Raw genomic sequence first — 23,556 nt, forward strand, 5'->3', positions numbered from 1 at the left:
TTAAAAGCTACTTTCTTTTTTTTTTTTTTCATATTTAAATTTTCTTTATTTTAAATAGTCAAGGTTACAGAGAATTCACATAACATATATCTTATATGCATTACCATATTACTACCAAACATACAGTCTGAAGGAAACCATCAGGTGAGCAGGCCGGATGGATAATAAAAAAAAAGAAAAAAGAAAAAAGGAGAGAGAACTCGGATTTGCACCTTCCCGGTTCCCCTCCCCTATTCCTATATTCAGCAACTTCCTATCTGAAGCCTGTTTTCCCATTTCCTCCGGAGCAATGTATTACCTCATACATATTCTGTTCCCTTAACCTTCCTTGTTCCCTACCTAACTCCCCGTTGATCTAATAAACAAAACAAACCTCCAAAAAAAATAAAAATAAAATAAAAACCCTAAGAAACCAAACCCCCCCTCCCCCTCCCTTCTCTCCCATCTCCCCCCCCCTCCCCGCCGGAGACGGACGTGTCCTCTCTTGTTTCTCCTCTTCAGCTCCTCTCTGTCTACTCCCGTCCTAACAAATTCTGTTCTTCTTTCTCTATTCCTCTAACATCCTCTTCCCTTCTTCCGTTTTCATGTACTGATTCCACCCTGTCCATGTTTCTACGTATTGTTCCTTTTTATTCCTAGCTGAGAGTATTAAGTCTTCTATAGCTCCGGTCTCTCTCACTCTGTTAAGCTATCTCGCAATAGATGGTGGTATGCTATCTCTCCACTGTAGTGTTATCCCTTGCTTGGCCGTATTTATCAGATGACATATCACCGATTTTTTTATATTCTCGCATTGGGATTTGTGAGCAATGGAGCAGAAAAAAGGCCGGATCATCCGGAATCTGGTGCTCCGTAAATTTTTGAACAATTCTCTGGACTTCTTTCCAGTAATCTCTTACTTTTGCACAGGACCAGAAAATGTGTAGTAAGGTTCCCTGCTCCAGCCCACATCTCCAACAATACTCTGAATTTTCCTTGCTAATTTTATGCAACTTTTCTGGTGTATAGTACCATTGGGTCAATAATTTGTAATTGGATTCCTGTATACGTGTGGATATTGAGGAATGTAATGCTAAATGTATTATGTGTTTACGCTGTGTCTGTGAAAAATTTCTTCCCAAATCTCTCTCCCATTTTCTCAACCCTGGCAACTCAAAGTCTTCTTGAGGGGAATTCAATATTCTGTACATCTTTGAACTTACTCTTTGTATTGGTTCCTCCTCATCACAATATTGTTCAAATTTAGTTAGTTGTCGCCGAAAATTAGATGGTTGTCCCAAGGATCTTAAAAAGTAACTTAATTGAAGTGCTTGCCAGGCGCTTAACTCATAATTCCCCCCTCTCCTCGTCAAATCCTCTATTGATGGCCATGTGTTTATTTGTAAAAAGTGTGATACCTGCACCTTGCCCCTTTCTTTTAGTTTGTTAAAAACTATTCCTCCTGTGCCTGGTATAAATCCTGGGTTCCCCAATATAGGAAACAGGGGGGAACATCTTGTAGAGAATTTTGGGTTTTTGCATATTTTAGCTGCAATTAGCAGCGTTGGTCCAATTGTGGGATGTTTCCTCATCTTGCTTGGTAGTATTTTATAACACCAAGGGGCTCTATTTAGTGCCATTGAGCAAGACTGTTGTTCAACTTCGACCCACCTTTTATAATGTCCGTTTCTACACCAGTCTATTAATCTCGTCAGGTGTGCCGCCTGATAATATTTGGCAATATCTGGGACTGCCATCCCACCAAAGCACCTGGGTACCCTCATCACCTCTTTTTTTATCCTTGCCTTTTTCCCCGCCCAAATAAATCTCATCAAAAGAGACTCCATTTGTCGGAGAAAGGCCTGCGGTATATTCGTTGGCAGAGTTTGAAACAAATATGTAATTTTTGGCAAAATATTCATTTTTATTATGTTGTTTCTACCGAACCATGAATGAAATCCATGTTGCCATTTCTCAAGTAATATTCTTATTGTGTTAAAAAGTGGTGGAAAATTTATTTTAAAAACTTCTTTTAAGTTTGCAGGGATCAGGGTACCCAAGTATTTAAGTGCGGTCCTCCATTTAAAACCAAAATTTTGTTGTATAATCGCCCGTTTCTGTGATGTCATTGACACGCTCATTGCTTCAGATTTTGCTTGATTTATTTTTAAGTTAGAGAACTCTCCAAATTTAGTTATTTCTTTGACAAGATTGGGGAGAGAGACATGTGGATTTGATACTGTAAACAGCATATCGTCTGCAAAGGCTGTTACTTTATGTCTCCCCTCTCCTATCTGGATACCCTGTATATCTGGGTTTTGGCGTATTTTGTTTAACAAGGGCTCCAGAGATAGCACAAATAGTAGCGGCGACAGGGGACATCCCTGGCGCGTTCCATTTGTAACTGGAAAATTTTTGGAAAATATCCCATTCACTCTCACTGCCGCACGTATGTCTGTGTATACACTTCCGATCCATCTTAACATATTTTCCCCCATCCCAACATGTCTCAGCACTGAAAATAGGAACTTCCAACTCACTCTATCAAAGGCCTTCTCGGCGTCGGTATTTAGGAACACGCAAGGGATATCCCCGTCGTCCGCCCTATGCACCAAGTTAAGGACCCTTATTGTGCCATCCCTTGCCTCCCTTGTGGGAACAAACCCTACTTGATCCCTATCCACTAGCTCGGGTAGCCACACCTGGATTCGTCTTGCTAATACTTTTGTGAAAAGTTTTAAATCGGAGTTTAGTAGCGAAATCGGCCTATAACTGCCACACTCCGACGGATCCTTCCCCTCTTTGTGGATAACTGTAATATGGGCCAATAAAGAGTCCGGCGGAAAAGCAGCCGTCTGACCCACTTCATTAAAGAGCTTTGTTAATTGACCTCCCAATAATGTTCCAAATTCTTTATAGTATCTTATTGTGTAGCCATCTGGGCCCGGGGCTTTCCCGTCCGCCATCGTTTTTAATGCGGCCTCTAATTCCTCTGTCGAAATCGAGGTTTCCAGACTGTCCCGGGCAATTGGTGACAGCCTAGCTTAATCAGTTACTGAGAGATATTCTTCTATTTTTGATGGCTCTACTGATGACTGTTTCAGATTATATAGAGAGGAGTAATATCTACCAAACTCCTCCACTATGTCCTTTGGTTTCCGTTTTATTTGACCCTCCTTCTCCTTAATTTGTGGGACATATGTCTGTTGGTTCTTCTCTTTCAGTTTCCCAGCTAGCAATTTACTGCACTTATCTCCAAATTCATAGTTTATTTTCCTTCCTCTTTGTATGCTTGCTTTAGCTTTATAACATAAAATATCTGTAATCTGTCTTCTCAGGTGGCTCAGTTCTCTGCCTATCTGGGGGGGTGTATGATTTTTTATGTTGGAGTTCCAGTTCCTGAATTTCTTCTAGTATTTTTTTAACCTGTTGTTCTCGCTTCCTTTTTAAATTCGTTCCATGTTTAATCAGGACCCCCCTAATCACCGCCTTATGTGCTTCCCATACCATCCCTGGGTTGCTCCCAGGGGTATCATTTATTCGGAAATATTCTGTAACTTCCCGAGCAACATCTTCCTTCACTTCCCTATTCTGCAAAAGGCTTTCGTTTAATCGCCACCTTCTCTCCTGATTGAACCCCATATTGGGCAGTGTGATACGCAGACTAACCGGAGCATGGTCCGACCAAGTTATGCTACCAATGGATACCTCTATCACAGAGGAGATCATGTAATGGGGGATCATGAACAGGTCTATCCTAGAGTACACCTGGTGTGGATTGGAATAAAATGTGTAATCTCTTTCTTCTCCATTCAACGTCCTCCATGCGTCCACCAACTGGACATCATAAAAACTGCGCAAGACCCCCCGTCTAACCCCCTCTGCTATAGACGAGGTTCCCCTCGAAGTGTCCATTTTTGGATTCAGAGGGATATTAAAATCCCCCCCCAGGATTAGTTTCCCTTCCGAGAATTCCATCAACCTCTTGAGGATTTTCTTCAAGAAAACATCTTGATGTACGTTAGGTAGATATACCGTAGCTAGGGTTACTTTAATTCCTCCTATCGTTCCTTTCAGGAAGAGATATCTTCCTTTTAGGTCTTGGTGTCTATCTTCCAGTGTCCAGGGGATCCTATTGGATGTCAAAATAGAGACCCCCTTGGATTTTGCTTCTTGATTTCCTGCGTGATAGGCTAGTGGGAAAAACCTATTTTGCAATAGGGGGAGCCCTTCCGTCCTAAAATGCGTCTCCTGAATGTAGGCTATATCTGTCCCTGTTGACCGCAGATCATTCATCAACATCCTACGTTTTTCAGGAACGTTGAGTCCCTTAACATTCAAAGAGGTTATCTTTAACCCCTCCATCTCCGGCGTTTAGGGGGGGGAGGGGAAAACAAAAACAGGATCCAAAAAATCCCGAAAGAGGGAAGAGAAAAAAAAAAAAAAAAGAACCCCCCTAGTCCCCCTAACCCCCCCTCCCACTCTACTTTATCTTACCCACCCGTTCCTCCCCCCACCCTTGCCTCCCACTTCTAAATCCCCTCTAGGGTAATTGCCCACTTTTAACCCCCTCCCCCTATGGTTTAGTGGGCAATAACTAATCTGGGGACTGGTCCAAGTAGGTGGTTCAATATATAAGAAGCTATGCTTCATAAAAAAAAAAAGCAAAAAGAAAAGAAAAAAAAAAAAAAAATGAGACACCCCAGCATGCTCCCTTCCCTCCCGCCGCCCCCCGACCATCTCTTTTACCCTACTGTCTTCCTTTCTGCCGGCTCTACCAGATTCTTTCTTCCCCTTCTCCCTCTCTCCTCCCTCATTTCTCCTTCTTCCCCTTTCCTCTCCCCCTTATCCTCTATTTATTACTTTGTCCCTCGTGTTTTTTACTTTCCCCTCCCCCCGTCTCAGCTCCCCCTCCCCCTACTCCCTCACACAAGCCTTCAAATTGGGCTCCTCTTGCCCTTTATTAATCCCTCCCCTCCCCCACCTCCCCCCCCATCCCCCCCCTCGACCCCCTCTTCCCCCCTCCCGGCCCCACCCATCTCCCAACCCCACCCCCAAAAAATTGTGTTCTATGCTTTTTGATCAACCAGGAGTCGCGAAGAGGGAAACCCCCCCCCTCAACTCCAGTGCATGATATATAAATTCATCGTGTTATTTATACATTGTTACATTGTGTTACTTTGTGTCGCGTCGTGCATCGTGACGCATCCTATAGTGTCACAACTAATCTCGTTGTGATCCACTATATATATTAAAAAAAAATAAAAAAAATAATCACTCAAGAAAAAAAAAACAATTATATCATATAACCTTATAACCCTACTCTGAGGTACCTTATCTGTACCATCCCATTCTATTACATAAATGCTCACAAATTAATCTACTTCCGTGTAGTGTCCCACAATCCTTAAGGGATTCATTCTTCTCCTCAAAAGAAAAGGAGACCCAAAAAAAAAAGGAAAAATTAACTTCCCACACTCCAAAAACCCCCCTCCCCCTGAAAAAAAAAAAAAAAAAAAAAAAACAAGGTGCATCATAGAGTAAATTATTAATTCATGGGGTTCTCTGGTGGACCGGGCCCAGGGGTTGGGGGTATCCCGCACGGGGGAGAGAACATGACGGGGCGTGGGGGGGAGGAGGACTCCATCTTCATCTATCTATTAGAGAAGCCCTTGGGAGCAAAAAAATGCTTCATAAAAAAAAAAAAAAATAAGGGGGGGGGGGAGGAGGAGTACCCCTTCTACAGGGGATCATAATGTCCCGGGGAAAGTATGATCACTTTTTGGAGAGAAAAAGGCTCATAACACATCCACAGACTCTATAGGTAGAGGGAAAAAAAAAAAGAAATGTCCTCATATTGGCAGGTCCCTAGTCTTCCTCTTTAGGGGGGTACCGGGGCGTTCTCCTTTCTCCTCTCTAGCCTCCTCGATCCTGCCGACTTGACTGTACCTCTAGGGAGCCCTGGTAGGTGTTGCAACCAATTGGGTACCTCCATTACCTCCATCTCCATAAACTTAAACATTTCTGGGAGTTCCAAGGGCTGTTGTAGATGAAATGTCTGCGAGTTCTTTTTTATTATAACTGCTATGGGGTACCCCCACTGGTACGTCCCTCCTGCCTGCTTAACCTTATCCAGCACTGTACGCAGCATTGCCCTTCGCTGTAGAGTGGCGCGAGAAAGATCTGGCAATATCTGTATCCGGGACCCCTCAAATACAATCTCTCCTGCTGCCCAGGCCCTCCTGCTTACAAGTTCCTTATGTGTGAAATATTGGAAGCAGCAAATTACGTCTCTTGGCCTGTTTATATTATCTGATGGGGGCCCCAGGGCTCTATGTAAACGCTCAAATTCGAGGGGGTGAGGAGCAGGGGGGTTCAGCAGTTGGTGACATATTGCCTCAATTGTCTGCTGTAAAGCTTCTCTCCCGATCGTCTCAGGTACCCCCCTGAACCTCAAATTCTTTCGCCTACTCCGGTCCTCGATTTCCTCGACTTTGAGCTGTAAAGAATCAACTTGTAAAGCCTGTAACCTCTGTGTTTGCTCTAAGTTTGCGACCCGCCTTTCCAACAGTCCCCCCGCAAGTTCCACATGTGCCAACTTATCTGTCAGTTGCTGTACATCCTCCTGTACAGTTTCCAGATCTTTTCGATACGACTCCTCCATCCGTAGCACTAAGGCTTCCATCTCCATTCTCGTGGGCAGTGCAAGTATGTCTGCGCGTGTTGGAAGGGTGAGCAGCATCTCTTTCAGGTCTTTGAGCTCTGACTCCTGGGTCACCTCTTTGCCATCTTTCCCATGCTGTTGCTGAACACTCTCCTCCTGGTCCGACCGCATCCCCTTCCGCATTGCACCTTCACTCTCCTCGTGTAAAGCTGTGACTGGGGATTGCTTTCGATGCACCGCCGTGTCTCCTTCTCCTGATACACTCGGTATGCGTGCACCCGTGTCTGGAGTTACATGTGGTGCTGCGGATCGATCCCGGCTAGCGGCTGCTCTGGTCTGCGGGAAGTATTGTTGTATTTCCGCCTGAACACGGGCTTTGAAAACCCCCTCCTCCTTCTTCATCCCAGGCACGCCGTTCGAGACCCACTAGACCCGTCTGATCTATTTGAGTCCACTCGCGCTGTACCGGCAGCTTCTATCTGACGCTCTGGATGTCTTTCCGGCTTCCAGTATTGGTCGGGCGGCGGTCGGAGGTAAGAGGAGCTCTGGAGCTAGTGTGCCTCTACTCCACCATCATTAGACCACTCCCCCCCTGTTTCCTAAAAGCTACTTTCTTATTGTTTATAGCTTTTTTAACTTTGACCGTGAGCCACATAGGTTTTATTTTTAGCCTTTTAAACGTATTGCCCATGGGAACATACTTTGCAGTGAGGTTCCACACAGTCTTTTTGAAGAATTCCCATTTCTGTTCTGTGTTCAGCTGTGCCAATAGTCCCTCCCAGTCCAAGTCCTGGAGAGCAGCCCTCATCCTTGGAAAATTTGCTCTCTTAAAATTTAGTGTTTTAATATTTCCTGTATGTATTTCTTGCTTCATGTTTGAACACAAACAGAACTACTGACACCAGAATGTGAAGATTTACGCTACTGTAGGATGATCGCACAGGCCAACAAAATGACACCATGAAACCAGATGATCAATGCATATTTTATTCAGGTGAAAAACACAAGGTTTACCTAAAGTGGTTCTAAAGCCTAAACATTTATTTCCCTTAATGCATTCCTTTTGCCCCCCCCCTTATATTTACCCAAGCCCCCATTCGAACTAGCGCTGTGAACGTCTGTGGCTCTTCTCTCCCCTCACTTCCCTGTCTAACTGGGTTGCAGAGGCACTGGGAGTCATTGACTTCCAGTGCTGTCAATCAAAGCCAGTGACGGGGGAGGCGGAGCGGAAGGCAGGGACAAGTCCCGCTTTCTGTGTCAATGGATGCAGCAGCGGGGCTTAAGAGCAAGCATACATGAGTGCCCCAATGGAAAGTAGCTTCCTGTGGGGGCATTGGACAGAGAGGGGGAGCCAGGAGCACTGGCGGGGGACCTGAGAAGAGGTGGCTCATGACCTTTGCACAGAGCAGGTAAGTATAGAGATGTTCAAAAAAAATACTTTACAATCACTTTAAAAGTCCACCCTTTGCAAAAAAAATTATAAATGCATATATGTTTGCTGAAAAAAAAAAAGAACATTTTTGTTTTGCAAATGAGCCTGCAAAGCATTGCAGCTGCGATCAATGGATTACCGGTGCAATGCCCTACAATCTCACTGGAGTCACTGGAGGAATTGTTAATGGACTATTGTTCGATTGAGAACAATAATTGAATAACCACAAATATGTCTGCCTCAGTGGCAGACAGGACTTACTGCATAGTTTATTAGTTCACAGATCTCTGTGAATGAATGATGCAGTTGTGTGGGCACAGTCCAGAACATCCACACTGATTTCAATACTGACTGCTAACAGGGAAGAAGAACTCCTGCATGCTGCCAGAGCGTGGGCCCAAGTCTGCTTTACACCATGTTACATGTTACACCCTATATATTGGTAGAGCATGTAACTTGGCCTTAATCCCTGGTTCACACCAGTGCAACTTGTCACGCGACTTGACAGTTTAAAGTCATAAACTGTCAAGTCGCATCCTATTTGGAACAACCGAACCATTAAAAATCGCTTTAACTGAAGTCACATCGACTTTGAAATAGGTCCCTGCGCTACTTTTGTGTGATTTCAGTGCAACTTGCATTGACATCTGTTACATGAAGTCGCACAGATGTCAGCAAGCCACACATGAAATTGCAATGATAGTCAACCTTGAAGTCCTGCTGAAGTAGCACAACTTCAAAGCCGCACTGGTGTGAACCAGGGCTAAAGGTAGACTTAAGCTGGTCATACATTAATCATTTTTTTTTAATTACCCGATTCCCCAATCCACACATTTGATGAGGATGGGGGTATCGTGACCACTGTGCCCCATGCAGTTATAGTTCACTGTCCACCTTTATTTCACAGCCCCCCTTTCATTTGCAGCCTCCCCTGCACAGTCCTATCAGGGCAGAGGCACATAGAAACTATGGCCCAGATTCTCAAAGGAGATACGACGGCGTATCTCCAGATACGCCGTCGTATCTCTGAGTCTGAGCCATCGTATCTATGCGCCTGATTCTTAGAATCAGTTACGCATAGATTTGTATTAGATCCGACCAGCGTAAGTCTCTTACGCCGTCAGATCTTAACTGCATATTTACGCTGGCCGCTAGGGGCGTGTACGCTGATTTACGCCTAGAAATATGTAAATCAGCTAGATACGCGAATTCACGAACGTACGCCCGGCCGACGCAGTACAGATACGCCCTTTACGTTAGGCTTTTCCTGGCGTAAAATTACTCCTGCTATATGAGGTGTACATGCGGCGTACCAATGTTAAGTATGGCCGTCGTTCCCGCGATGAAATTTGAAAATTTTACGTCGTTTGCGTAAGTCGTCCGTGAATGGGGCTGGACGTAATTTACATTCACGTCGAAACCAATACGGCCTTGCGGCGTACTTTGGAGCAATGCACACTGGGATATGTCCACGGATGGCGCATGCGCCGTTCGTGAAAAACGTCAATCACGTCGGGACATGAGTGATTTACATAAAACACGCCCCCCTGTTCCACATTTGAATTAGGCGGGCTTATGCCGGCCTATTTACGCTACGCCGCCGCAACTTACGGAGCAAGTGCTTTGAGAATACTGCACTTGCCCGTCTAAGTTGTGAAGGCGTAACATAAATAGGATACGTTACGCCCGTTCAAAGATACGCCGCTGTACGTGAATCCGGGCCTGTGTGTTCTCTCTCGGGTCTCTTGCCTGGCTGCAGCTATCATACTCACCACAGGCAGATGTGAGAGGTTCTGCAGATCGGGATAGATGGCAGGAGCTGCCCAACTTATTTTGATAACAAGCAGGTCTGGACCGCGTCTGCCATTTAGTGAACCCTGAGAAATTAATATGATTTCTTTGTTTTACACGAATTAGCACTTGACAGTTGAATTACTAGAAAACAGAAAGGAGATATTATTTTTCTGCTGTTAAATAGGGATTGATTTGGCAAATCAGATCTACTAAAACATTAGTATTTTCAATATAAACTGCTTCTCCAAAAGTTTTCTCCGTGTAGCAGACCAGCAATCAAACTCACCTGAAGTTGTAAACTTATTTAATGAATATATGAAATTAATGATGATACTTAATCATGATTAACCTGTTGGTGCAGTTCCTATTAGGAGCAGATTTTAAATGACAGCTGAGAAGAGAAGGGCCTTGTTTGAGTGTGTGAGTTTGTATTTTGTTAGGAAGAATATACTGTATTTTTGCTTGCACGTAATTGAATGATGGAAGTCAGCAGAGCTTCACCTCATTCACTAAGCTGAGTGAAATTTCCTTTGCAAACTTAAAAAAAATTTCCTTGCAAAGTTAACAACCTATTTATCTTTAGTAAATCAACCAACATAATTGCAAATTGGACAAGCCCTGAAGTGGCAAAACAACCCCTTAGCATTACATTTCCACTATCATGATTCACAGTTGGTTTGAGGCTCTTCTCCACAAACGCTGTCTTCAAGAGTTGTGACAAGCATGTCTACTGTTTCTGTGGCCAAACATCACTATCGTTGATTCATCGGTCCACAGCACATTATTCTAGATGGCCTGATTTTGCCTATTAGCTGGATTTAGGTATCCGTGCCTAACGTTAGGCAGGCGTAGCGTATCTCATATACGCTACGCCGCCGTAAGTTAGAGAGGCAAGTGCTGTATTTACAAAGCACTTGCGTCCTAATTTACGGTAGCGTAAATGTGCCGGCGTAAGCGCTCCTAATTCAAATTGTGAAGAAGTGGGCGTGTTTTATGTAAATAAAGCATGACCCCACGTAAATGACGTTTTGAACGAACGGCGCATGCGCCGTCCGTGGACGTATCCCAGTGCGCATGCTCCAAATTACGCCGCAAAGACTTATTGGTTTCGACGTGAACGTAAATTGCGCCCAGCCCCATTCACGGGTGACTTGCGCAAACGACGTAAAAATAAAAAAATTAGACGCGGTTCCGACGTCCATACTTAACATTGGCTGCGCCATCTTTTTGGTGGAATATCTTTAGGCCTGTAAACGCCTTACGTAAACGGCGTATCTTTACTGCGAAGGGCAAGCGTACGTTCGTGAATAGGCGTATCTCGCTGATTTACGCATTCTAGGCGTAAATCAGCGTACACGCCCCTAGCGGCCGGCGCAAATAGACAGCTAAGATACGACAGCGCCGGCGGTCGTATCTTAGCTAGATTTAGGTGTATCTCAATTTTAGAATACACTTAAATATACGACGGCGCAGATTCAGAGTTTCGACAGCGTATCTACTGATACGCCGGCGTAACTCTACGTGAATCTGGCTATTTATGTTTAATGAAAATTAATGATTCATTCTCTGATGGTCTAGGGTTATTAGTGGTGTACCCCAAGTTTCCTTGTTGGCACCCTTGCCTTTTAACCTATTTTTTAAAGATATAGAGTTTGATATTAAAATTACTTCTTTGTTTGCAGAGACCAAGCTGTGTAGTAGAATAAAGTCATTATAGGATGTCTGAAAAAAGGGAACTAATTTTAACGTATATCCCTACAGGGTGATACTGAGGGTACACAAATAGTAATGTGCCACCGTCCTGGTAATGTGTGGATTTGGCTAGAGGCTAAAGTTATGGACTTTGAAGGCAGGGCCGTCTTACTGAGCGGGCACCCCTGGGCACAGCCCGGGGGCCCCACATTCGCCTGGGGCCCAATCGGGGCCAGACATTTCAAGCAGCGCCTGACTCCCTCCCACGCGGCTTTGACTCTCAGCTTGTGTTTCCTGTAATTCCGCCGCTCTCTGCGCTGAAATGATACAGACATCGGGACAGTGGCTAACAGGGAGCAGCAGGGCCGTCTTACAGAGCAGGCCCCCCCCCCCCCCCCCCCGCTCCCAGAACTTGGATTCCTCCACGGTCCTCCTCTCTGCTCCAGGAACCATGCGCCTTGTGGCCTGGGCCGGAGGCTGGCTGGGACCCCGGTAGAAAAGAACATGCAGGAGGCGGAGGCTGCCAAAGAGCAGAACAGCGAGCACACCCCCCGGATCTAGAGCTAGAGGGAGACTCGGCGCCACCACTGCTGGCCATCAGGTACCTAGGCTGTACATACATGCCAGCACAGGTGAGCAGAGGAGCAGAGGAGGGACAGCGCTATGTGGTCTGTCTCAGCCCCCCTCCTCTGCCTCTCAGACCCCCCTCCTGAGCCTCCTCTGCCTCTCAGACCCCCCCTACTCTGCCTCTCAGACCCCCTCTGCCTCTCAGACCCCCTCCCCTGCCTCTCAGACCCCCCTCCCCTGCCTCTCAGACCCCTCTCCTCTGTCTCTCAGACCCCTCTCCTCTGCCTCTCAGACCGGGGATGGATGGAAAGTGACACACTGAATCTGGTGGCAGGGGATGGGTGGCAAGTGACACGCTGAATCTGGTGGCAGGGGATGGGTGCCAATTGATACGCTGAATCTGAAGACAGGTGGCGATGGCAAGTGACATGCTGAATCTGGTGGCAGGTGACGATGGCAAGTGACATGCTGAATCTGGAGGCAGGTGACAGTGGCAAGTGACAGGCTGAATCTGGAGGCAGGTGACAGTGGCAAGGGAGAGGCTGACACAAGTGACACGCTGTAAAGTAGGTGCATAAATTGGGGCTTGTAGGGGCCCCATAGCATTACTTTGCCCAGGGGCCCATGATGCTATTAGGATGGCCCTGTTTGAAGGCGCACGATAGGTATAGTAAGAAACTAGATCATTTATTTTATAGAAATGTCATAAAACAGTTACAAATATAAAATCAAAGAAATTAAATTAATAACAGGTCCACATAGGTTATCACAATCATAATACAGTTGTATCATAAGGAACTCAAACAAAGAGTATAATCAGAAGTTAGCTGTACGATTTGTAACCAGGCGGCAGGGTCCAGAGGAAAAGGAGGGCTCGCTTTACATGTTACGCGTTAGAAACAACGCTTCCTCAGGAGCATAGACAACGCTTCCTCAGGAGTATAGACATATCGATATGGTTAACCGCGTTGGGGGTAAACAACAATCGGTCTTTTTACCCTAGATATGGTCGTAGTTCAAAGAACCCGTAACCAATTAGGGGGGGGTGTTATCATAAATGTGAAATTATGATGGCATTTAGCAGGGCAATCATATGCTGGTAAGCAAACAAAATCAATCAACAGGGAACGCAAGGCTGGTCACGGAACAATAGCTATATTGTAGAGCCAAAACAGCAATAGTAAAGGGGGTAACCCTAGATAGCTAGAAATTGACTTGGAGCTTCCAGTCCACTTAGAGGTGAATTCAAGAGTAAGTGCCCTTAGATTCTGCCAGCAAGAAACCGCTGAGTGGTGTCCCTAAATTACTGAGAGAGCCTGTGCGATGTCCCCAACTTACAAGCTGGCCTTAATGCACTGTTTAGTTGGGCAACTTGGTGTTGAGGTGAGAGGTTGATAATTGTAAAATTTTTCACTTGGGGGCTAAAAACATGCACGCATCATACATACTAGGAGGAAAACACTTGAGGGAGTTCATAGTTGAGAAGGATCTAGGTGTTCTGGTAGATCATAGACTTAATAATAGGTAGCAATGCCAAGCTGCAGTTTCTAAAGCAAGGTAGATACTTCCTCTTGTATTAACAGAGGCATAGACTCTAAAGAGAGTGAGACATCATTTTGCCCCAGTAATAATCAGTTCAAAAAAGATATTGGGGAACTGGAGAAAGTTCAGAGAAGGGCAATCAAACCGATAAGAGGCCTTAAGGAGCTCAGCTATGAGTAAATATTAGTTGAATGGGAGATATGATATATGATCACCATAAATACATCATTGGTCCATATGGTCATGGGCGTAGGAACCGGGGGGGACGGGGGGACGCATCCCCCCCAGGAAATAATGCGGGGGGGACAGGTACGGTAAAATCCCCCCCAGGTTAGGAGGACTTGGAGCGCTGCTGATCAGAGGCGTACTAACTAAGGGGCGGACCGCACCAGGTGCCACACATTAGGGGGGTGTCAGGCGTCCCCCCCATCCTCCCCTGTATGAAACAGTGAGAGCAGGCTTGGTAGTGCAGCGGTGATGTGATATGCTGAGAGTGCAGGGAGAGCTCAGACAGACTGACACACTACTGTGCACCTCACTCTCTGATAAATTCTAACAGCTCAGTGAGTACAGCCCCCCCCTACAGGAATGGAAGAGTCTGCATCAGCTCTGCCTCCTCCCTCCCCTCTGTGTCCTCCATGCTCCGTGCAGCCCGTGCTGAGCTGTGTCTGAGAGGAACGTGTGGGCGGGAACACTTAAACAAGTAGCCAACAGCTAAAGAGCCACTGACTGAACTCGTGTGAGACTGGGAGCATCCTGGGTACATAAAGTGAGTTATCAGCACTGTCACTGTGTCCAAACTCTTCTCTCCCCCAAATCCTTCACACCCCCTCTTTCCTCTGTTGTCCTCTAGCAGAGCCTGTCATTAACTCTATGCTGATAGGCGGCCACATCATGTTCCTTTTAGCCAGGCTTTTCACTAGCATGATCATAGACATTGCATGTGATTCGGACTGCATTTCTGTGCATATCACATGCGATGTCTGTGCGATGCGAATTCAGCCATACAAACTGTATGGCTGAAATCGCATTTGCACCAAAACCTTTTTTTGGTCTGCACTGGAATCGGATTGGATGGGAGTTTATACCTATGCAATCCGATTCCTGCACCATTTCACAGTTCTCACTGTGATCTGCCAACCGATCTGGGGGTGTCATTAATTTACATTGACACCCGTAGCAGTTTGCAAAGGACAGCATGAACGGCCGACCAGCAACATGCAATGCAGGAATCGCACTGATTCCTGCATCGCATATATATGAACCAGCACTCAAGTGGGATCACACTGATGCACTGCGGTTCAGTTGCAGTGTCGGTGTATACACAGTTTTCCTGCATTTACTTCCATTTTCACTACAGTCCCACAGACTTCTATTGGGTTACACATTTTTGCAACATTTTCTGAAAGCACACTAAATGTCCTCTTTACTGCGTCTTTGGTGAGCTTTCAGAAAACACAGTAAAATTACACAAGCTAATAGAAGTCTGTGGCACTGCAGCTAAAAATGGGGATGAAATGCAGAAAAAATGCGTATACCCCAACACTGCAACAAACTCCAGGACACACATGTGAACCCAAAGTTTTCTGGGTGCTGTGTAATGTAAAGGGGTCCAGAGGTGCAGAGTGCTGTGTAATGTAAAGGGGTCCAGTGATGTAGGGTGCTGTGTAATGTAAAGGGGTCCAGAGATGCAGGGTGCTGTGTAATGTAAAGGGGTCCAGAGATTCAGGGTGCTGTGTAATGTAAAGGGGTCCAGAGGTGCAGGGTGCTGTGTAATGTAAAGGGGTCCAGAGATTCAGGGTGCTGTGTAATGTAAAGGGGTGCAGGGTGCTGTGTAATGTAAAGGGGTCCAGAGATTCAGGGTGCTGTGTAATGTAAAGGGGTCCAGAGGTGCAGGGTGCTGTGTAATGTAAAGGGGTCCAGAGATTCAGGGTGCTGTGTAATGTAAAGGGGTCCAGAGGTGCAGGGTGCTGTGTAATGTAAGGGGGTCCAGAGGGTGCTGTGTAATGTAAAGGGGTCCAGGAGGTGCAGGGTGCTGTGTAATGTAAAGGGGTCCAGAGGGTTTTGTAATGTAAAGGGGTCCAGAGGTGCAGGGTGCTGTGTAATGGAAAGGGGTGCAGGGTGCTGTGTAATGGAAAGGGGTCCAGGAGGTGCAAGGGGTTTTGTAATGTAAAGGGGTCCAGAGGTGCTGGGTGCTGTGTAATGTAAAGGGGTCCAGAGGGTTTAGTAATGTAAATGGGTCCAGAGGGTTTAATAATGTAAAGGGGTCCAAAGGTGAAGGGGCTGTGTAATGTAAAGGGGTCCAGTTGTGGAGAGGGGTTACACAGTAGTGACAGAGAGACTGAAGGGTGCAGAGGTATGCAGGGGGCACAGTGGGGTGTTTTTACATTTTAAAGTTGGGGGGGGGGGCCAGATATAGGAGTCGCCCCGGGTGCCAAATGCTCTAGGTACGCACCTGCTGCTGATTACGCTGAAAAATGTCGGCGCATTCAGCTTCCGAACACCTACTTAATAAGAATATACCTGGCGAGTAAAAATGCTGTCCCCCCCAGATTTGTAAGGGTTCCTACACCCATGCATATGGTGAACTTGGTGGTGAGTTATTTACATTACGGTTATTACAAAAAGACAAGAGCGCATATTTTACGTCTGGAGTAAAAGAGATTTAACCTCCAAATACGGAAAAGCTTCTTCATAGTAGGAGCTGTGAAAATGTGGATTAGACTGACTCAAGATTTAGTCCTGGCCAGCTCAGGATATTGTTTTGAAAAAGGACTGGATGTGTTCCTAAATGCACAAAATATCTGGATAACAACAAAACTGGATAACAAAATATCTGGATGCACAAAACTGGATAACAACATCTTTAGATAATAACACCAGAGACTGTTGATGCAGGAAATATCTGATGGTCTACTAAGGGAACAGGAAGGAATTTGTTTTTCCCTACCACAGCAAATTGGACTGTTTTATTTGGGGTTTTCTATCTTTCTCTGGGTCAACTGTGGTTATAAGATTCTGTATATGGAGGTTTTCTATTTATTTGTTCTATTTTTTTTGTATTGGTTGAAGTAGATGGACTTGTATTTTTTTTCAACATGAATGATATGTAATATACCATGTTAATATTAGTGTTATTTTTTTAAGTCTATTAGCTTTTTCTGTAGGTACTGTTTGAATAAGGATCTAATGTTTCCCTTTTCAAATATGTTGGAAATTTTAAATATTTCTATGTACTTACTTTTTCATACTACTGTATTTCCATGGGGGTGTACTTACTTATTTATACTACTGTATACCCTTCATTGACTTTAAACACAACCATCTTTTGTCATTGTAAATCATAAATGTGTTAGGTTTCTTAAACTAGGTCAACCTAAGCCAAAACTAAAGATCATGGGGCCAGATTCACGTAGAGCGGCGCATATATAGACCGGCGTAGCGCATCTCTGTTACGTTACGCCGGCTCAATTTCGAGACGCAAGTACCGTATCCACAGAATATTTGCGCCCAAATTTGCGCCAGCGTAATGTAAATTCCGAGGCGTAGGGCGGGGTAATTGAAAGTGGGAAGGAAGTGGGCGTGCTCCCTTGAAATGAGCCGTGACCCCATGCAAATGAAGGGCCGGCCGGACTGCGCATGCGCGCATGATTCTGCACCTCACTGCGCATGCTCAGAACTCGGCCCGGCACAATCAGTGAGATAGGAACTAGGCCCGGCGTACTTAGTGAGATACGCCCTGTGCATAAATAGGCCCAGACATACGCCCTTCCATTGCAAAAGTACATCCATGTGTTTCCCTTCCTGAAGCAAGGTGCTTTTGTTCTGTTGTCTGTTGGTGTTTGTTGGTTTGTGTATGAGTGTTAGAGGAAAGTTTTATTGGAGAGTGTTATAGGAGATTGTATTAGCTGTCTGTTTTTGCTGTGTGTTTTTTGTTTGTGTTTTTGCTGTGTGTTTTTTGGTGTCTGTATTAGCTGTCTGTTTGTGCTGTCTGTTTTTGGTGTCTGTTTTTTGCTGTCTGTTTTTGTGTCTGTTTGTGCTGAGTGTTTGGTGGTGATATGGCACCAAAGAAGTGGAAGCTAAACTTCTCTGTCCGTGAGAAGGAGATTCTTGCCAGGGCCATTACCCTACATGGGCGATTTTTGCATGGCCCTAAGAGCCGGGACATCACCCCGGCCAGGAAGAAGCAGATCCTGCAGGACATTGTTGATGATATCAATGTTTTGGGGGGGGAGACGAAGACCGTCAGTGGGATCTCCAAAAAGATCAATCATCTGAGGCGCGTGGTCCTTGAGAAGCTGGCCAAGCTAACAGCACATTCCAGGGGCACTGGAGGGGGACCACCTTGCACCATCAGGCTGACTGCTGAGGAGTGTGCAGTGGCCCAGTGCTTCAACAGGCAGCAAGTGGTGGGTCTGCCTGGCTTTGACTCCGAGGAGGCTGTGAGGACAGGTACGTTTTTTTTTCTATCTGGCGAGTAGCATGTGTGGGGGGGGGGGAATATGTGACAAGTGTGTGGATCCTCCAACCTGTGTATGTTTTGTGTCATCCACAGATGGCCAGGAGGGTGCGGGGCCATCTGGCCAGTCTGCACCATCCCCCGGACATCAGGCTGCTGAAGATCCCCAGGAAAGGCAGAAGTCCTAAGGGGAGGGGATTGGCCACAGCTCACCTCATGAGGAGGATGAGGGGGAGGAGGTCACCATTGCCAGTGAGATACTTCGCCTTTTGGATGAGGCTTCCCCTGTGGCTGGCAGCAGTCAGGTTTCCATCAGGGGTAGCCCCTCCCACTCCTCCCCCAACAGGGCTCCCCCCAGGGGGCTCCCCTTCTTCCATGCCACAAGCCTCATCTGCAGGCAGGAAGGCCACACACAAGACCAGGGGGTGGCAGACTTTCTGCCTGCTAATCTGCGGAGGGACCAGGCCCGTCAGACCCGCCATCTGGGTCAGGTCACCCAGACTTTGGCCCAGATGGAGGAGAGCCTGGCCTCCATAAAGGACTCAGTGAATGACGTGAGCTGCAACTCCCTGGCATTCATAAACTGCTTTAACGACCTGCAGACTGCCACAGCAGGCGTGGGTCAGGAGGTGAATGCCCTGACCCAGGCTGTCCAGGCCAATACAGCAGCCCTGAATGTTGGCCTCACCAGGATAGCCTTGGCCTTGGAGGGCAGGCCAGCAGGTGGGCAGAGACCAGGGGAGGCTCCTCCTTCCCCTGATTCCCCCCCCATGAGTCTCCCCTGAGGGGCCGGGGCCGTGGCCGGCCCAGGCGTGGGTCACACCAACGTCGTTGATTTGTGGTGTACTTTTGTTTTCAGTGTTTTTTTATTTTATTTTTGTTTTTACTGTGATTATGATTTATTTTATGTTTGTGAATGATGTATGAATGTGGGGGTGACATTCCTGCCGGAAAAGGGGTGTCACCCTCATTTGTGGTGGAGAAGGGTTCCCCAGGACCAGGGAGAAGTGATCCCAGGTCTGTGTGGATGGTGTATGAATGTACAGTGACATAATTGGAGCCTTGGTGTGGCGTTGCTGCTGCCTAGTACCATGCGGTGTACTTTGGTCTAATCCAATTCGATGAGAATGTGGGGTGTGTGTGCTAGGGACCACAGTGGTGTGCATGCATGCATTCTACTTGTGCCATGATTAATGTGTGTGTTTAACGTGCAAAGGTGCCTTCTGCGAGGTGTCTCCTGGCTGATGCTCCCTGAGAAGACGGGGTACCCTCGGGCACGGGGGTATTGTGTGGTTCGGGGGTCAGGTCATCACGTATGTCAATCTTCAGGCCCCTTCTCACGGCGAAGTTGTGCAGCATGCAACATGCACCGATGATCTGGCACACAAAGTTTGGGGAATACAACAGGGTACCCTCAGACTTATCCAGGCATCGGAAACGGGACTTCAGGAGGCCAAAGGTGCGTTCCACCACTCCACGGGTACGTGCGTGTGCTTCATTGTATCTTTCCTCTCCTGGGGTTTGGGGGTTCCGGAATGGAGTCATGAGATGGGGTCCAAGTGCATATGCAGAGTCACCTGGAAGGGAAAAGACAGGAGGATGTTAGTCATGCATGTGCCCCTCGTGATGTCTGCATCATGGGGGGGACAGTCATGCCTGACACCCATGTCACTCACCAACCAGCCAGCTGTCCCCATACACGTTCTGTTCAAATTCTCTTGGGATGTTGCTTTGACGGTATATGTAGCTGTCATGGCTGGAACCTGGGTGTTTGGCACGGACATGCCATATGAGGTATTGGGCATCGGCTATCACCTGTACGTTGATGGAATGCCAATGCTTCCGATTGTGGTATATGTTCTCTGTCTCACGGGGGGGCTGTAGTGCCACATGTGTGCAATCAATGGCCCCCACAGTGCGTGGGAATCTGGCAATTCTGTAGAAATCACGCATTGTCTTCAGCCACAGGTCCTCCTGGGTGGGTTTGATGATTTGGTTGGCCATGCGTCTAAGGATTGCGGGGACAACCTGGTGCACACATCTGCTAATGGAGGATTGTGACATCCCAGCCACAGCTCCACTTGTGCGCTGAAAAGAGCCAGTGGCAAGGAAATGCAGTGTTGCCATTACCTTGACCAGTGGCTCCACTGCATGTGAGCGTTGTGTTGGGCTGGTGATGTCATCTTTCAGGGTTGTGGTTAATTCCACGATGGCTTCAGGGCTGAATCTGAAGATGCGAAACACCTCAGAAGCAGCCATGCCAAAGACGTCTATGCGTGTGCGGAATATCCTCTCCCGTGCCCTCCTCCTCCACTGTTCCCCCCTCCTTCAGCGCGCCTCTAAAGTCACTAGTATAGCTATGAGCATGGATGCCCCTGGCATGTTGGCATACAGATTGTTGTCCTGCAAGTGTGTGTGCTCAGCTTGTCCCTAACGGTGTTGCTTTAGCTGACCTGCACACGTCTGGTGCAAAGTTAAGCCTGCTTTTAGAAGGGGTAACTTTAGACCGAACATACAGCTGATGCGCACAGGGCGTAGCCTGCGCCGCACAAACGTACTTTTGTGGATCGCTGTATCTCCCTCATTTGCATATTTGACTAGCAAAACAATGGTGCGTCTAGTGTATTTTTGCGCCACACGATGCGCCGGTGTAATCGTTTTACGTCGGTCGGAAAAATCTGGTTTTCAGGTGTATCTCGTTTTGGGGATACGGCGAATAGATACGCACGGCGCATATTTACAATTACACCGCGCATCTCTAGATACGCCGGCGTAAGTGCTTTGTGAATCTGGCCCATGGTTCCTTTTTCCATTTCACATGACAGAAACTTGTTGATAGAACCAGGCAACCAGCATAACTAAACTATCAACAATTTATATGTTGTAAACCATATTTTGTCATTGTAAACCATTAATGTGATTTAAAATACTTATCGCTCTAATGTTGCTGTGTCAGTGGATATGAGGAATTTGAGACTGTCCAATGCCTCACTTTTTAATCCTCCAGGCCATTTGGCCACGGCTATCTCTGTCTTCAGGGACCTTGTCAATAAAGATTTGCATTCACTACAAATAAAGAAAAATAGGAGGGAATATACCTTCAAGAAAGGCCTGGAAATGCTCAAAGATAGAGACGACATTATTGTACGCCCCACAGATAAGGGGGGATTGTCATTCTTGATAAGGAAGCCTACAGTACAGAGATGCAGAGGTTGCTGTTCGATCGAACCACTTATCTACCATTAAGAGGGAACCCCACTGCAGGTAATAAAAAATAACTTGTTGTGCTGGTTGAAGAAATATTTCAGAAAAAAAATATTTTCAAAAAAGAGAAAGCCTTTTCAGAAGAAATAAGGACATTTAAAAGCAAAATGGAAGGATGAGGTAAGTGAAGGAGGACTGCACTAAGGTAAATTAAGCTATTTAGGGATTTTTTTTTTTACCTTTACAACCCCTTTAAGTTTGTGCATATAGAAGGATCCCTTCTCATGTATTGGTCTGTTCGATGAATAGTAGTAACCGTGAATATCGCCTTTGAATTATATGCTTATTGTGTATACCCTATACACTGACAGTAAGGGTCAGTTAGAGCAGGTGTTGGAGACGGTTTTTTCCTTCTTCATCTTACTGAACACCTTCAATGGTGGTGGATTATGTTATGATCAATCTGGCATCTTCACATATGAACTCATTTATATGAGCTTTTTATTTATCATTACCATTTTTTTAGCGCTACACATTTACTCCAGACAAACTACGGTACCTAAAAATCTCCATATGCAATGATTTAAACTTTTTTACGGTTACCAGGTTAGAGTTACAGAGTAGGGCTAGTGCTATAATTATTGCTTTTTCTCTGACGATCGTGGTGATACCTCACATGTGTGATTTGAACACCGTTTACATATGCGGGCGCAAGCTCGCGGGGACAGGGGCTGTTTAAACTTTTTGATTATTATTTATTTTAATTATTTTTACATTGTGTGTTTTTTTTTTTAAATGGATCACTTTTATTGCTGTCACAAGGAATGTAAACATCCCTTGTAACAGTAATAGGTTATGACAGGTACTCTTTATGGAGGGATTGGGGGTCTAAAAGACCTCCAATCCCTCCTTTGCTCTTCAAAGTATTCAGATCACTGAAAACTGCATTTCTGAATACTGTATATTTTTTTAAATATAGGCGCCGGAAGTGGCACATCGCAGATCGGGTCTCCCGGTGAAACGGGAGGCCCAGTAAGAGCAGCGGGCTTTTAGCTGCATCGGTTGTTATCCCTGGAAAGCCGACCACTGGTTTTAAAAAACGATCCCGGGATGATGCCTGCAGCTGCGGGCATCATCCCAGTATAACCCCCTATATGCGTACGCTCGATGGGAAAGGGTTTAAACTAGGTCAATCTAAGCCAAAACTAACGTTTATGGTTAATTTTTTATTTTCACATGACATAAACTTGTTGATAAAACAAGGCAACCAGCATAACTAAACTATCATTAATTTATATGTTTTAAATAATTTGTCATCTAAGTTCTACTGTTTAATGTTAATCATGGGTTTTATATAGTTAATCCTTTGAAGATTTTTCCCTAAAGATTTTACTTGGATTATACATGGTAGGCTACAATGTAGTTAATCACAGAGTATTATTTTACGATGAAACTGTTTGATTGTCTTTAGTGCCTAATTTTCTAACATTTTAAATCATTTTAGGTTTTTCATATCAACATGTTCTTTTTAAAAATAGATTTATTTCAATGTAGCAATCTAATTCAGACTTTCAGGGCAGGTCTGACGCTGCTAGATTAGAAGAAACCCTTGTTCATAATAAGAACATGGTAATTTTAAGGTTGATACAAATGATATCTTTGAAAGAAAAGTTGTAGCATAGTAAAGTTTTGTTTCAAAACTGGAGCACGTTGAAACAGTTTCTTTTTAATGGTTCACTTATTGGGAACATGCGACTATTTTCAAGTGAAATATCAACCAATTTGTTGGCTTTCATTTAAAGTGTATGTAAGCATAAAAATGTACTTCTCCTATTTCCTCCCTTTTGGTCTGTAAGCATTTGTGGGGGAACAGCTTAGAAGTGAGTGTGATTAGAAATATGTCACCTGCATCATAGGCAGGGGTTCTCAGATCATAAGATTACACATAAAAGGGAGTGGAAAAGATGGGCCACTACAACTATGCCCAGATTTAAAAAAAAAAATCAAAGTACTAAGCTAATAAATTTGTGCCCTGTCTGTATCTTAAAGGTAATTTTAAGTTTTTACCAGAGCGTACTTTTAAAAGTGGTCGCCATACACGGTTCAGATTTTGACCCATTCCTGCTGAACCTTTTGAGATTCAAACCATTAGTGGGCAGGCTGAATGTACCAAGCTGATCGATTGATAAACTTTGGCACTATCAGCCTGCCGGATTCGCTTGT

This window comes from Rana temporaria, chromosome 1, assembly GCF_905171775.1.
Source record: "Rana temporaria chromosome 1, aRanTem1.1, whole genome shotgun sequence".
NCBI lineage: Eukaryota > Metazoa > Chordata > Amphibia > Anura > Ranidae > Rana > Rana temporaria.